The sequence below is a fragment of the Notechis scutatus genome, chromosome 1 (assembly GCF_049901735.1).
Source record: "Notechis scutatus isolate UNSWTSFEM ecotype Mainland chromosome 1, rNotScu1.2, whole genome shotgun sequence".
Classification (NCBI taxonomy): Eukaryota; Metazoa; Chordata; class Lepidosauria; order Squamata; family Elapidae; genus Notechis; species Notechis scutatus.
The window spans coordinates 264,706,250-264,721,868 of record NC_142009.1 but is presented as its reverse complement, the minus strand read 5'-3'; positions in this window follow the sequence as shown (position 1 = coordinate 264,721,868).

Below are 15,619 nucleotides of genomic sequence, written 5' to 3'. Positions count from 1 at the left end.
TAATTAAATGATTGTCTAAAGAAACATTCTAATATGTCCTCTAAACTTTGACTCATAATTTGTGCTATGGTGACAGACAACATGATCAGATGAGAGCACCAGTCCACTTATGGAACAGATTCAGCCCTGTGATAATCAATCAAAGCTGTTGCTGTACTTTCCTCATCCATTCGGTTCTGTCTTTCTGTTGCTGCAAATAACTTTTGTAAAATGGAAAAGTGCCTTTTGCAGCAGTGAGTGGAACTACAGAAAGAGTTGTGATTTGTTCTGCTTTGCGTGGAGTTGTCTCTCAGCCAAAAGGGTAAGGGTCAGTGGAGAGAGGAACTGGTTCTCTCTTAAATGTCTCAGTTTGGATAGCACGTGCAGTGTGGTTCCTTGTGGAGAATGGCATACAATTGACAATAAATCATGCATTGTATCAGGGCTGCTAACATTTTATTGGCTATATTTAGGGCAGTATCCCAACAGTGGGCAAAACATTTTTTTTTAAAAAAAAGCTCATAGTTGTTGGTCTTTAATAGTGGCATCTTTGTGACAAATATAGTTGTTGGGAAATACCCAGGAGGAGGATTCAAATCAGGGATTTTCCTTGAATTGTTGCTCAGCCACAAGAGATCTAGAATTAGCAACCCCCTCACCTCCACAGAATCCTACCTAGCTGTTTCCAAGAGAAGGCAAGCAGTCTTGGGAGATTCCTGTACTATAGGCAGCATACAATAAAATAGTTAGCTTGAATTGGTGGATCTGGTTGTTTGAGCCTGACAATGGTGCTTATGCCCAGGCATTTTGTATGATCAGTTAGCAAATGCAAATTTGATCATGTCATTGAAGACACACATATTCCCCCTCCTCCCCAAAAAAGTACAATACATGTATTGTTTATCTGGTACATAATATCCAGTAAATATGTAGTACTTTCCAACAGTACTTTCAGAAGTTTCAGCTTGAAGACTAGGCTCTTACACAACCTTGGGGTTGGTAACACTTTGAAGACTCTCCCCTTCCTTTTCAATTTTAGTTATTGTATCCTTATTTCAAAAGCCTCCTTTTACTGAGATATTTTATATGATTTTTTTGTTAATTGTATGCAGAGTTGCTCTATAGGTGAGATGGGCAGTTTCTAAATCTGATAAATACATTAAAACCATCAGTCTTCTAACCATTTAATTGGGCTTAAGTTATTTTTCCAATGTTATGAATCAAGATTGCCAGTGTACGGCTGAATTTTTTAAGATAGAAAATTGAGATGTTCAGGATTAGTGGAAGTGAGGCAGTTCATGGGAAACATCTCCTTCTTAATCTCCCTGCTATATCTTTTGGATTAAGGAAAATCTGAAGTTGGTGTCTGTTGCTGTTGATCAGAATGCATCCTTAATTAAGGGTTTACAAGATAATTGCATTTGATTAAAACATAGTGAGTTTGGTTTCACTTGATTGGTAATTAAAAAATTTTTTTCCTGGCTGTTTCACTATCCATTAGCCTTAAATAGTTAATCGTCCTGTAACTTTCTGGAACCATGAAATTTAAATATGCAAATGAAGGTGAATAAGCTAAACAAAAATCACATAGTTGCTACCAAGTGAATGGATCTATAATATTTACCCATTTATTATAATTAATATTTATCTTTTGTATCTATTTATATGTGTAACAGATATAGAGCCAGTTTGCTCTAGTGATTAAGATACCCAGCTAAAAAATCAGAACACTATGAGTTCACATCCCACCTTAGCCATGAAACCCAGCTGGATGATCTTGAGCCAGTTGCCCTCTCTCAACATTTTTTGTTTTTGTCCTGGGGAAATAGGAGGAATGTATATTGGATATGTTTGTTTTTTTGAGTTACTTGTAAAAATAATAAAGAATACAAATAAATAAAATAATATGGAAAAGATAAGTGAAGGATCTGCTGAGGATTAAAATGATAGGATAAAAGAACATGTCAATTTAACAAAACAAATGCAATTGAAATATGAATTCCTCATGACATAGTATGAGATAAAATGGCATTTTTTTAAAAAAAACTGAGGGTATGCTGTGAATTATTTTGGATATGGTGATATCTGGTATAATTAGGATATTAGTAGAGGGGATAGGCTTTCAGAAGAGAATGAAGAGGATGAAGTCACCCCAAATTCATTGTAGGTCACTCAGGGCATACTGAGCAGATGATTTTTCATGCTGGTTATATTTCTATGCATTTTTAACTTAAAGTAATCCCCACTAAATTGAGTGAGGCTCAGATAAAACAGCATATACTATATGCATAGGATTGCATTCACTGCCTAATATGAGATGCTGCTGCTTCTAAGGTGATTTGACCAACAGTATCCAAATGATATCCAATTCTCACATACCAAATGATAAGGGATATTTGAAGGTCTCAGTCCTCCAGAGTGATCAATCAATACTACAATTAACATGCAGCAGGTTGGAGCCATTGGAGAACAAATTCTGACATCCTTCTTATGACTATACTTACACTTACATTTTATCCCATATTTTTATATATAACTCAAGGAAGTGAACATACCTAATACTCCTGCCTATTTGCAACACAACAATCTCCCAATGAGGTGGCTAGGCCTGAGAGTAATTGTACCAAACTGGTTTTTGTTATGTTCAACGTAAGTCTCCAATCTGGTCCGCACTTCGAGCAAGAGCTGGAGACTGTTCCTATTGGCTGAGCCGTCTGACAGTGAATGATATAAAAGTGACCTGTCAGATGGCATCAGCTGTTGCTTGTTGCCTGTCGGCCGAGCCTTCGCAGTTAGCGACTACTGCGGCAACCTGTTACTTATTACAATAAACAAAGTTAACCTTCATGATCGTTGGGGTCTTCTTTGCCTCTATAAAACTGGCGATGAAGGTGGGATCGACGTGGTGAGGTGAATTAACCAAAGATCCTGGAAGTGGTTCGAGGCGCACTGTGTTAATTACTTCAGCCAACTGACAAGATGTCCTCCACTCCGTCATTTCTATGTTTCCATCCTACAACAGAGACTTGGTATTCTTATATAAATAGATTTGAGTGTTTCCTGGATGTCACTGATTTTGCAGACATTTTGAATCACAGGCAAAAAGCTTATTTCCTAAGTTTTTGTGAGGCGGCAGTTTTTGACACTGCCACCAAATTATTGGTGCCTCAGACTGCCAAAGAAGTTTTCTAGGAAAACCTTCAGGAAATTCTTAGTAACCATTATGCCCCCAAGCCCTCTAGAGGCAACATGCATTTAGATGACATGCCCAAGTTGAGGGAGAGATCATTAGCATGTATATGGCTGCCCTCTGAATAGCGGCATTACATTGCATATTCAAAGAGCTTGATGACATGCTGCTCAACCAATTAGTTTGCGGAGTGAGGGACCCCAGACTTCAAAGATGTCTTTTAGCTAAAGGCGATCTTACTCTGAAAATGGCCATAGAAGAGGCTCAAGCCCCAGAGATGTCCTCTGTTCTGCGACTGAAATTCAGGGCTCAACTAACCAATCCTATGGCAAAACCAAGCGCTATTGTTCATTTTGATGACTTTGTTCTTGATGAATTTTTAGATTACGGTGAGGACATAAATCGCCTCAAACAACAACTACCACAATGAAAAGGCTGGAACCCAGAAAACAAGATGCAGCAACCTCCTGCATCACAAGTGATTTGTTTGAGTTGCGGAGGAAATCATTTAAGACCTGCCTGCAGATTCAGAAATGCCACCTGTTTAAATTGCCATCGCAAGGGCCATATTGTTAGAGTATTCAAGTCTGGCAGAGCCCAACCTCAATATCAGTCTCAATATCAGCCTCAAGTTAGACCCCAAAAGCAGAGAGATGAGTGCTTTACCGTTACCAGAGCCTCTCACAACGAATCATGAAACAGGTTGTCGCAACAGTTGTGTACTAACAAAATTCATGTCACTGTCTCTTTAGAAGGTAAGCTGTGCCCGATGGAGGTGGACACTGGTTCATCTCTCTCCATCATTTCCTGGAGCACCCTGAAAAGGTTGGTTCCTGCGATCTCCAAGGAAAGACTTCAATCCTGCAATTTATCCCTTAGAGACTACCATAGGTGAAATATTCCAGTCATCAGGACAGGCAAGTTTGCCATTAACTTCCAGGATTTCACAGGATGACTACCCCTTACAATAGTAGAAGGCACCTTACCTAGTTTACTAGGTTTGGATTGGTTTGAGGCATTAGGTCTGAAAGTAATTGGAATACAGTCCACTCAAGACCAGGACCTTGAATCAGTGCTAACTGATTTTAAAGATGTTTTCAAGGAGAACTAAGCCACTATGCAGGGACTCCAATTTCTTTTGCATTAGACCCAAATATAACACCAATTAGATTGAAGCCTAGGCAGGTCCCTTTTACTTTAAAGCCAAAAGTGGATAAAGAGCTGGATAAATTGATTTCCCAAGGGGTCCTGGAGCCAGTAGATTTTGCAATATGGGAAACCCCTATAGTAACACCAATTAAACATGATGGGTTAATAAGATTACGTGCTAACTACAAGAGCACATTGAATAAGACCTTACACACTAATGCCTACCATGTACCAATAATCCAGCATCTGTTACACTCAATGGAAAAAGGCTCCATCTTTGCAAAGCTTGACATGGCCTAAGCTTATCAGCATCTACCTGTTGATGAATCAACTGTTATGGCCCAAACCATTGTCACACATCAAGGTACGTTCAAGTGTAAGCGCTTGCAGTTTGGGGTCTCTGTGGCTCCTGGCATATTCCAATGCCTTATGGAGTGCTTACTTCAGGGCATTCCTGGAGTTATACCATACTTCGATGATGTCCTTATTTTTACAAATAACAAACAAGACCTCCTTGCACACATCAGAAGGGTCCTGACCTGTTTCCAATCTGCAGGACTCAAAGAAACACAAATGCAAATTTTTGGTCAGCCAAGTAGACTTTTTAGGCTACTGCATTGATGCAAAAGGAATTCACCCTACTGAATCTAAAATAAAAGCAATTAAGGATGCACCAATCCCTACAAACAAAACTGAACTGCAAGCCTTTTGGGGGCTCCTTAGCTTCTATTGCTCTTTCCTTCACACAAGGCTTCAGTAGCCAAGCTTCAGGTGCCTTGGACTTGGGGGCCTAAACAAGACTATTCTTTCTGAGCTTTCCGAAAGCATTCTAATACAATTTGGCAGACAATTGCCATTAGTGCTATGCTGCGATGCATCTCCTTTTGGGATTGGCGGTGTTCTTGCCTATAGATTGCCAAGCGGCCTAGAAGCCCCAATAGCTTATTTTTCACATACCATGTCTGCCACGGAGAGAAATTACTCTCAAACTGATAAAGAGGCTTTGGCTGCCATCGCGTCAGTAAAAAAGTCCCACAAATTCCTGTATGGTCACCAATTCAAATTCGTGACTGATAATAAACCATTGCTTGGCATCCTGTCCAGAGACTGTCAGAGTCCCCCTGTTTTATTGCCACAAATGATTGCTGGATATTATTCCTCACTGCCTATTCCTACACCTTATCGTACAGGGTGGGGAAGCACCTTAGCCATGCAGATGCCTTAAGCTGCTGTCCGTTACCTGCCAAATTCGAAGATCCCACATCCCCAGCAGTTCTTTTAATTGACAATCAACAATTACCTATCATGGCCATGGACATTGAACAATCCTCATCTAACAAGCATAATTTTCTGCAGGTTTTGGACTGGGTGAGAAGAGGGTGGCCAGAAGGCTCTTTAGATGCCCAGTTCCTTCCCTTCAGACCCAAACAGCACAAGTTGTCCACCCAGCAAGGGGATAATAGGTTGTCGTTCCCAGCCGCTTAAGGCCTAGAATACTACATAGTCTGCATGAGGGCCATCCAGGAATGGCCCGCATGAAGGCCTGACTGAGGAGCTATGTATGGTGGCCTGGCATAGATTCCAATATCACCACAAGGGTCAAAACCTGTCAAGCATGCCAATCCTCTAGGTCTGCCCCTCTAGCTGTTGACCCTGGGGAATGGGAGTCAGCTAAATCTCCATGGGCAAGGGTCCATATCGATCTGGTGGGGCCCTTCCAGGGCTGTACTTTCCTTATTATAGTGGACTTTTATTCTAAGTGGGTGGAGCTAACCCTCATGCACACTACCACATCTGAAGCCGTTATCAAAGCACTAGACTGCCTTTTTGCAACCCATGGATTTCCTGACATTCTAATGTCAGACAACAGTCCACAATTTACCGCTGCTAATTTTGAGCTATTCTTGGCTAAGAGGGGCATTAGGCATGTGCTCGTTGCTCTTTATAATCCAGCTTCAAATGGCCAAGCTAAGAAAGCTATGAGGTCAACCAAAGAAGTTCTGGGGCAGTTAGAGGGTGAAGACTGGCTCCATTGATGTATAGTGGGAGAAGCTCTGCTTTGCATCTTCTGCTGTTGTTGTTCATAAGTTTTTCCAGGAGGCACTCCATTTTTCCATTATTCCAAGTTCCACCCTTTTGCCTCCACTCTTCTCCTTTTTAGGGCTTTAAAATGACCAAGAAAAAAAATCTTTATTCTCCTTTTGACACTTAGATTTCAGCTTAAGGCTGCCTATTAGTGTCAAAATAGATTCATATAAATTTCTTTCCATACCATTTGTAATTGTTAATATAAAGGTTAAAAAAAGATTTTTAACCTCCTTTTCTCTCTCCTTCGCCTCTTAAAGATCTTCTTTCAGAAGTATCCCTCTAGGTACTTTTAGATTCAGGGTACCTTGCTTAGATGTTCTCTGTTGTTTAGCCCGATCTGTCCTGCTTTCCTCTTTGTCTTCCTCCTGCACAATCTTATCCAGTTGGGTTCTTCTTTGAGGTGGCCATTTCTGACCACTGCTGCAACCGTCTTCAGGGAAGGGAGTTTAGACCAGCCAAGGAGGAGAGATGCGGCTCCCCTCCACTCGGCTAGCAATCTCCCCCCTCTTCACCACCTCTACGGGGTGGCTTCAGCCCCAAATCCAAAGGATCGGGGCACTCCAGCGGCGAGCACAGATCGAAATGGCACATGATCACAGATTTCGGTCTGTCGCTGAAGAAACCCAAACCGGAAGTGCAAGTTAGATTGTTAATGAGATAAGGTTAAGCTGTCTTAGTCTTCATAGAATTCTTTTGGTGTAGGTTTGTGTGGGCAGTGTCAACCAACCAGCTGTTAGGACACTACAAAACTAGACCACTTCCATTCATTCCAAAGCTGATTGCTGCTATACCTTCACAGCATTCTAATACCCATTTTCCAAGAGATTGTGAAAAACAATTAATATATAGTCACATCAACAACTAGCAAGCCCCTCCAGTATCCTAAGTTTAAATTCCTGGGTATTTGAATTCATTTAAGGCCAGTAGATTATCTGTTTTTCTATCAGACATGTAGAAAACAGGGAAAGGGCTGCTTATATCTTCTTTAAAAACACAGTATTGATATCATTCTGGTAGTTTTTATAGAAAGATAAAAGGTAATCAAAACATAAATGCAATAAAATCAGTGATATTTACTTTGAAATGTTTTTCTTTCCAAGGCATGCACCTGCTTTGAAGATTGATTATGTTTTTTATTGTGCAAGTGTGTTAAATAGAAAGTGATTAGATGTACAAGTACTGCTTAATCCCATCTCTGTTATTCTCTTAGCAGCGGTCTAGTGGGCACAGTTCTAGAGCCTTGAATTTACTTGTGTAGTAAATTCACATTTAGCCATCAGCCCTGAAAAACAATATTGAAGGTCAACTTGACTGCATTATAATGATGGTGGAAACACCTTACAATACTGAACTTCAACAAAATACACAAACTTTTCTTTAGAAAGAAAATCAATATATTAGTAGTAGAATTTTTCAGGACTCCTAATGTAAAGAAGTAAATCAGGATTTCTACTTATCATGAAAGAGTTTGTCTACCATGAAAGCTAGTCTGGATGCTTGTATGCATAGATAGATATTGTGGCCAAAATTTTTTTTTTGCCAGTCCAACCTTACCAGTTTTTGGGATTGCAGTTTAAAGCTAAGTCCCTATTCACTTTCCTTCTGATCTATGTCCTAAGCAAGTTAGTCACTTGTTCTGAGAACTCTGAATTGTGGATCAGTGCCTGATGACTATCCCTATGCATGGCGATGCAACAAATACAATTTACAATGCAACAGTCCAAGAGCTTGATCAGAGCATATTTTTGCTGGTTAAATGCAGCAGACAAATGATCTGATGAATATATGAAAGTATGTCTATATGCGTGTATGTGTGTGGGGTGGCAGTAAGATCATGTAATGGCTTCATGACTAATACATGGTTTCTATCTGATTAAACATTTCACTGTATTGTTTTGAGACTTTATTGCTATTTCTGGAGACATAACAATAAAATCTTATTTACTTATTGTAGTCTTATTGGAAAACAGGTCTTACTGATACAAAAAGATTGTATATAAATATTCTCCAATTGCAATAGTTCTGTCATATTTTGTCATACATATCAAAACATGATCATCTATATAATATATATAGACCCGGTACTTAATGGAACTACATTTACATGGAGGAAACTAAGCAGTGGGGTATTCCAAGGTTCTATTTTGGCTCAGTACTCTACAATAGCTTTATAAATGATCTAGAGAAGAGAAGAGAAGAGAAGAGAAGAGAAGAGAAGAGAAGAGAAGAGAAGAGAAGACAAGAGGAATTCATCAAATTTGAAACAACACACTAAATGGGCAGGAATAGCCAATACCCCAGAATCAGGGGTGGGTTTCTATGGGTTCTGTCCACCTCTGTAGAACCGGTAGCTCTAAAGAGCAGCAGACATAGAACCTGTTCTATGTCTGCTGATGTTTCTGCCCACCCACCCACCTGGGCTCTTACCTGATCTTCATTTTCTGATTTTCCAACTACAGCTGCCGAATGAGGCACAGCTGCAGTTAAAAAAGCAGGAAAAGAGGGCTGTTTCAAAGGCTGCATCTCTGCATACAGCATGCTGATGACAATTTACAGGTGCGCAGCTCACAGCGTGCAGGGGAGCTCGTAAATCCCGAACTGGTAATTAACCCTGTCGTATCCCACTCCTGCCCAGAAGATAGGCTCAAGATCAAGATGGATCTGGACAGACTTGAACACAGGGGCCTATCTAACAAAATGAAATTCAAAGTAGAGAAAAGTAAGGTTTTACATTTAGGCAAGACAATTTTTAATACAGGTACAGATTGTGTGAGACTTGGTTCAATACCAGTAACTGTGAGAGAAATCTCAGAATCCTAGTGGATCATCATTTAAATATGAGCCAAAAATGTGCAGCAGTAGCCAAAAAAGCCAATGCAATCCTAGGTTGCATTAATATAGAGTGACAGAATAAAGATCACATGAGCTATTAGTACTGCTTAGAAAGCCTTAGTAAGGCTACACTTGGAATACTGCATATAGTTTTTCTATTATATATTATTATTATTAATATATAATAATGTCTCATAATATATATATATATATATATATATATATATATATATATATATATATATATATATATATATATATATATATATATATATATATATATATATATATATGATGAAGTCTCATTCATCATCTTCAGGCTTCTGTCTTCAGCTCTGTGCTTCTCAGAGTGATGTGAGCTTGCAGCTGCTTCTTCCTTTTAACTGCTAGTGGGGGTGTGACTTGATTGGGTGGGGGCTTGGCTGTGTTCTGATTGGGTGGGGTGTGTTCTCATTGGTTGGGGTTTGGCTGTGTTCTGATTGGTTGGGGGTTGGCCATGTTCTGATTGGCTGGAGGTGTGTTCTGTTCAGGTGGGGGCTTGGTTGTGCTCAGGTTGGTCTTAGTTACTGGGGGATTTGAGCTGGTGAGCTGTGATCTTGCTTTTTGGCTTCGAGTTCGTGGTCGTGCTGCATCTTCATGGTGGGGGTCAGTTCGCTTCATGTATGGCTCAGAGGGGTTTGAAGTGGGTAGTGATGCAGCTGCAGTGCGGCTTCTGGTCTGTGGTCGTGTCTCATCTTCTGTGTGGGTGTGAGTCTGCTTTTTACGTGGGAGTGTGGTGGTGGCATCTTGTGTGGCCCTCGTGGGTGTGGGTCTGGTGTCATTCATCATGTTAGGCACTCGTTTGTTCATGAGGGCGGGTTTCCAAATGGCTGGTAAGCGGGAGGTGTCATCTCTTTTATTCATGCTGTGTGGGCATTTTTTATCTCTATGGCTTCTCTGATTATTCTGTTGTTGAAGTGTTCGGTTTTGGCGATAGTTCTGGTATTTTTAAAGTCAATCTCATGTCCTGTGGCTTTGAGGTGTTGGACCAGGGAAGAGGTCGGTTCTTCTTTTTTGATTGAGTTCTTATGTTCTTCAACGCATGCACTTATTCTTCTGTTAGTTTGTCCAATGTATGTGGTGGGGCAGGCAGAGCAAGGGATTTCATATACTCCTTGGTTTTCTAACTCGATTTTGTCTTTAGGGTTTCTTAGGATGGTGGATATTTTTCTGTTTGTGCAGAATGCTGTTTTAATGTTGTGTTTTTGGAGGATCTTGCTGATTTTGTCTGTAGTGCCTTTTATATATGGGAGGAAGGCTTTGCCGTTCTCTTGTTCTCTGTCTTGGATTTTGGTTGGGGTTTCTTTTGGGATTAGGTGGGTAATCTTCTTTCTTTGGAATCCATTGGCTGTTAGTACGTTGGTGAGAGTGTTTAGTTCTGTTTTTAGGTGTTGTTCATCAGCTAAGCATTTTGTTCTGGAGATGAGTGTCTCAGCTACGGAATTGATCTATGCTGGGTGGTGGTGTGAGAGTGCATGTAGATAGCGGTTTGTATGTGTTTTCTTCTGGTAGATGGTGTGTCCTAGGGAGCCATTGGGTTTTTTGTATACCAAGACATCTAGGAAGGGAAGTTGATTGTTAGCTTCTGTTTCCATGGTGAATTGTATTTTGGGGTGTAAGCTGTTGAGGTGTGTGAGGAAGTTGTTCAGTTTTTCTTTCCCGTGTGGCCAGATTATGAAGGTAATATATATATATAATAGAATTGGCCCTAATTAGAAATGAACTTCACACAAAAAGATTTCTTCTAGACCAAATCAACAAAGATCTCCTCACACTTCACCTCAGACTCAGCAACAAGATTCACCCCTTACTTTGGGACAAATCCAAACAACTCGCTGTCTGGAGAGCCGAAACACAGACCACCCTCAAGACAGACACACACACCAACAAACTCAGAAAACTACAACAACGCCAGAAACCAACTCCTCCCCCCTCACAGCCACACATGAAACAAACAGTGCACAACATCTCAGACAAGATCCTCACCGAAGCCGAAACCAAGGTCCTTTCAAAAGGATTCAACTTTGCTGTCGCTCCCAAACACATCCCCACAGAAACCATCATATGCGGAGTTGAAACCAGCCTGACCAAAACCAACCCTGATGATGCTAATAGAATCAGACTCGAAATCACCAACATCCTCTGCACTAGCAAACCACCCAAAAGCAACTTATCCAAAGAAGGACAAACTGCACTACATAACCTGAAAGAAGACACCAGCATAATAATCCTACCAGCAGATAAGGGTAACGCAACAGTGGTTATGAACACATCTGACTACCAAACCAAGTTAACCAACCTACTCCTAGACCCCACATACAAACCCCTAAAGACAGACCCCACCACCTACCTAGAAAAAACCACCAGATCCAAAATAAAAGCCTCCCCCATCAGTGAAGAAATCCAGCAAAGAATCATACCCAGAGAGAAATCATCCAGATGCCCTAAGCTTTATGGTCTCCCCAAGATACACAAAGAAGGAACTCCACTTAGACCAATAGTCAGCTCCATAGGCTCACCTCTACAAAACCTAGCCAAATTTCTCGCCAAACAACTACAGCCCTATGCAGAATCCATCAACTCACATGTAAGAAACTCATTCCAGTTCATCGAGATCATAAAGAAACAAAACTTACAACCCAGCGACCTACTAGTGAGCTTTGATGTCATATCCCTCTTCACCCAAGTGCCAATAAAAGAAGCCTTGACAGCCATCCAAAACAAATACAACCCCCCCCCAGCACATCCTAGATCTGTCCAACCACTGTCTATCCAATACATACTTCACCTACAATGGACAAAAATACAAACAAATAGAAGGAGCACCCATGGGATCACCCCTCTCACCTGTCATCGCAAACCTCTACATGGAACACTTTGAAACACAAGCTCTAGAAAAATATGATCACAAACCCAAACTCTGGCTCAGATACGTAGATGACACCTTCATAATCTGGCCACACGGGAAAGAAAAACTGAACAACTTCCTCACACACCTCAACAGCCTACACCCCAAAATACAATTCACCATGGAAACAGAAGCTAACAATGAACTTCCCTTCCTAGATGTCTTGGTATACAAAAAACCCAATGGCTCCCTAGGACACACCATCTACCAGAAGAAAACACATACAAACCGCTATCTACATGCACTCTCACACCACCACCCAGCACAGATCAATTCCGTAGCTGAGACACTCATCTCCAGAACAAAATGCTTAGCTGATGAACAACACCTAAAAACCGAACTAAACACTCTCACCAACGTACTAACAGCCAATGGATTCCAAAGAAAGAAGATTACCCACCTAATCCCAAAAGAAACCCCAACCAAAATCCAAGACAGAGAACAAGAGAACAGCAAAGCCCTCCTCCCATATATAAAAGGCACTACAGACAAAATCAGCAAGATCCTCCAAAAATTAAAACAGCATTCTGCACAAACAGAAAAATATCCACCATCCTAAGAAACCCTAAAGACAAAATCGAGTTAGAAAACCAAGGAGTATACGAAATCCCTTGCACCGCCTGCCCCACCACATACATTGGACAAACTAACAGAAGAATAAGTGCACGCGTTGAAGAACATAAGAACTCAATCAAAAAAGAAGAACCGACCTCTTCCCTGGTCCAACACCTCAAAGCCACAGGACATGAGATTGACTTTAAAAATACCAGAACTATCGCCAAAACCCAACACTTCAACAACAGAATAATCAGAGAAGCCATAGAGATAGAAAAATGCCCACACAGCATGAATAAAAGAGATGACACCTCCCGCTTACCAGCCATTTGGAAACCCGCCCTCATGAACAAACGAGTGCCTAACATGATGAATGACACCAGACCCACACCCACGAGGGCCACACAAGATGCCACCACCACACTCGCACGTAAAAAGCAGACTCACACTCACACAGAAGATGAGACACGACCACAGACCAGAAGCCGCACTGCAGCTGCATCACTACCCACTTCAAACCCCTCTGAGCCATACATGAAGCGAACTGACCCCCACCATGAAGATGCAGCACGACCACGAACTCGAAGCCAAACAGCAAGATCACAGCTCACCAGCTCAAATCCCCCAGCAACTAAGACCAACCTGAGCACAACCAAGCCCCCACCTGAACAGAACACACCTCCAGCCAATCAGAACATGGCCAACCCCCCCAACCAATCAGAACACAGCCAAACCCCCAACCAATGAGAACACACCCCCACCCAATCAGAACACAGCCAAGCCCCCACCCAATCAAGTCACACCCCCACTAGCAGTTAAAAAGAAGAAGCAGCTGCAAGCTCACATCACTCTGAGAAGCACAGAGCTGAAGACAGAAGCCTGAAGATGATGAATGAGACTTCATCGAAACGTTGCCTAGATACTTCCAATCTTACGCGGGAGAAAACCCGAATAACCAAAGATACACACACACACACACACACACACACACACACACATATATATATTATATATATATATATATATGGTTATTGTGGGTCTGGAGACTAAAACTTTTGAAGAACAATTGCAGAAATTGGGTATGTCTAGTCTAGAGTAAAGAAGGACTAGGGGAGACATGAAAGCAATGTTTCAATATTTGAGGGGCTGCCACAAAGAAGATGGAGTCAATCTATTTTTCGATGCATAGAAAGCAAGTCAAGAAACAATGAATAAACAATAAACAAGGAGAGAAGCAACCTAGAACTAAGGAGAAATTTTCTACTGGTGAGAACAAATAACCAATGAAATGATTTGCCTTCAGAAGTTGTGTGTGCTCCATCACTGGGTCTGTCATGCCCCTGGTGGAGACTGACTCTGAGGAAGAGGAGGAACAGCCAACAGGGAGAGGGAGTGTGGTGGAGGAGGCTGGGGAAGGGTAGAGGCCGGCTGAGCAATCAGAAGAGGATCCAGGCCCATCCCCTATCCATCCTCGGTCACGCAGGGAGGAGAGGATCAGGGAAAAGCGAGGTCTACTCAGGAGGAGATTACCATGATCCTCCTCGTGGCTTGCAGCTGGGAGCTATGTATATAAGTTTGTAACTGCGTAGTCAGAATTTGCTGGAATCAAAGTTTAGTATTTACTTTGAAAGAGATTTATCTTTGCTGGTGTTCTTCCCATGGACTCTCCTTGGTTATCTTCCTGGAATGTATGATTAATTAGCTTGCTTTGGAACTCTCGTCAATGTGGTTTGTTTTGGTTTTCTTTTTGCCTCATTATTTACTTTTGTGACTTTAAACTGTGCCTAATAAAACAGTGAAGTTAAGTTGAAGGCATTACCGGACTTTAATGTATGTTTTGGGTTTCGGGTTATTTTGAGAGACTACGGGTCATCACAGGGTCTTTTAAGAAGAGACAGGACAGCCATTTGTCTCAAATGATATAGGGTCTCCTGCTTGAGTAGGGGTTTGGACTAAAAGACCTCCAAGATCCCTTCCAACTCTATTATTCTGTGTTCTATGTTCTGTGAAAATCCTCATTGAATCCAACTTAAACTTATATCTAAACTAAATAGACACCTATAGGATTTTATTATCCATCCACAATATTGGGTTGCATTGCAAATTATTAAACATACTCAGAAACATTTCTAAATGTACCCTTTAATATCCTCAAGTATGCATATATCCACATTTAATGCTTAAGCCTTCATTTCAAAAGATACTATTTTAAGCACCACTGTTTATAATCCTTTTAAGCTTAGAGATGTAGGGAATTCATCAATTAACTTGATCTAAATAATGCTGGAGATGCCTGACAATTAATAAAGCAATCAATATCTGAAAAGAAGAGTTAGCAAGAAATGTACAATTTATACTGTGAAACTTTTTGAAAGCAAATAAAATATTTGAACTTCAACAATGTAGGAATATTTTTCCTCTAAGATGTGGTAAATATAAAATTTCTAAGTGATGTGTTGATAAGCAGACTCTCCAAAATGAATTGTTTAGTTGGGAAACTGGTAAATGTATGAGGAGAACTTAATATTTTGCAAAAATAGAATGGTAATTAGCAATTATGACAATGTGATTTATACTAATTAAAATTAAGTCAGACAAAATGACAACATTAGTAATCATTTGAAGTACTATATTACCCATTAAACTATGCTTTGTAAACATCTCTCTTGAAATTAAAAAAATAATTAGTAGCATTTTAGTCTTTTAATTCACTATAATTAGTATTTTAAAGAAACTACATCCTGTCTGCTGGAACCTTTTATTGTTTGGTTTGAGGAATGATTTTACTTGTAGCCGACGTTTAAAACTTTGAGCAATAGTTCATTTTATATTGATACGTTCTTCACAAAGCCAAAAAGCAATTGTATAATTAAAGTATT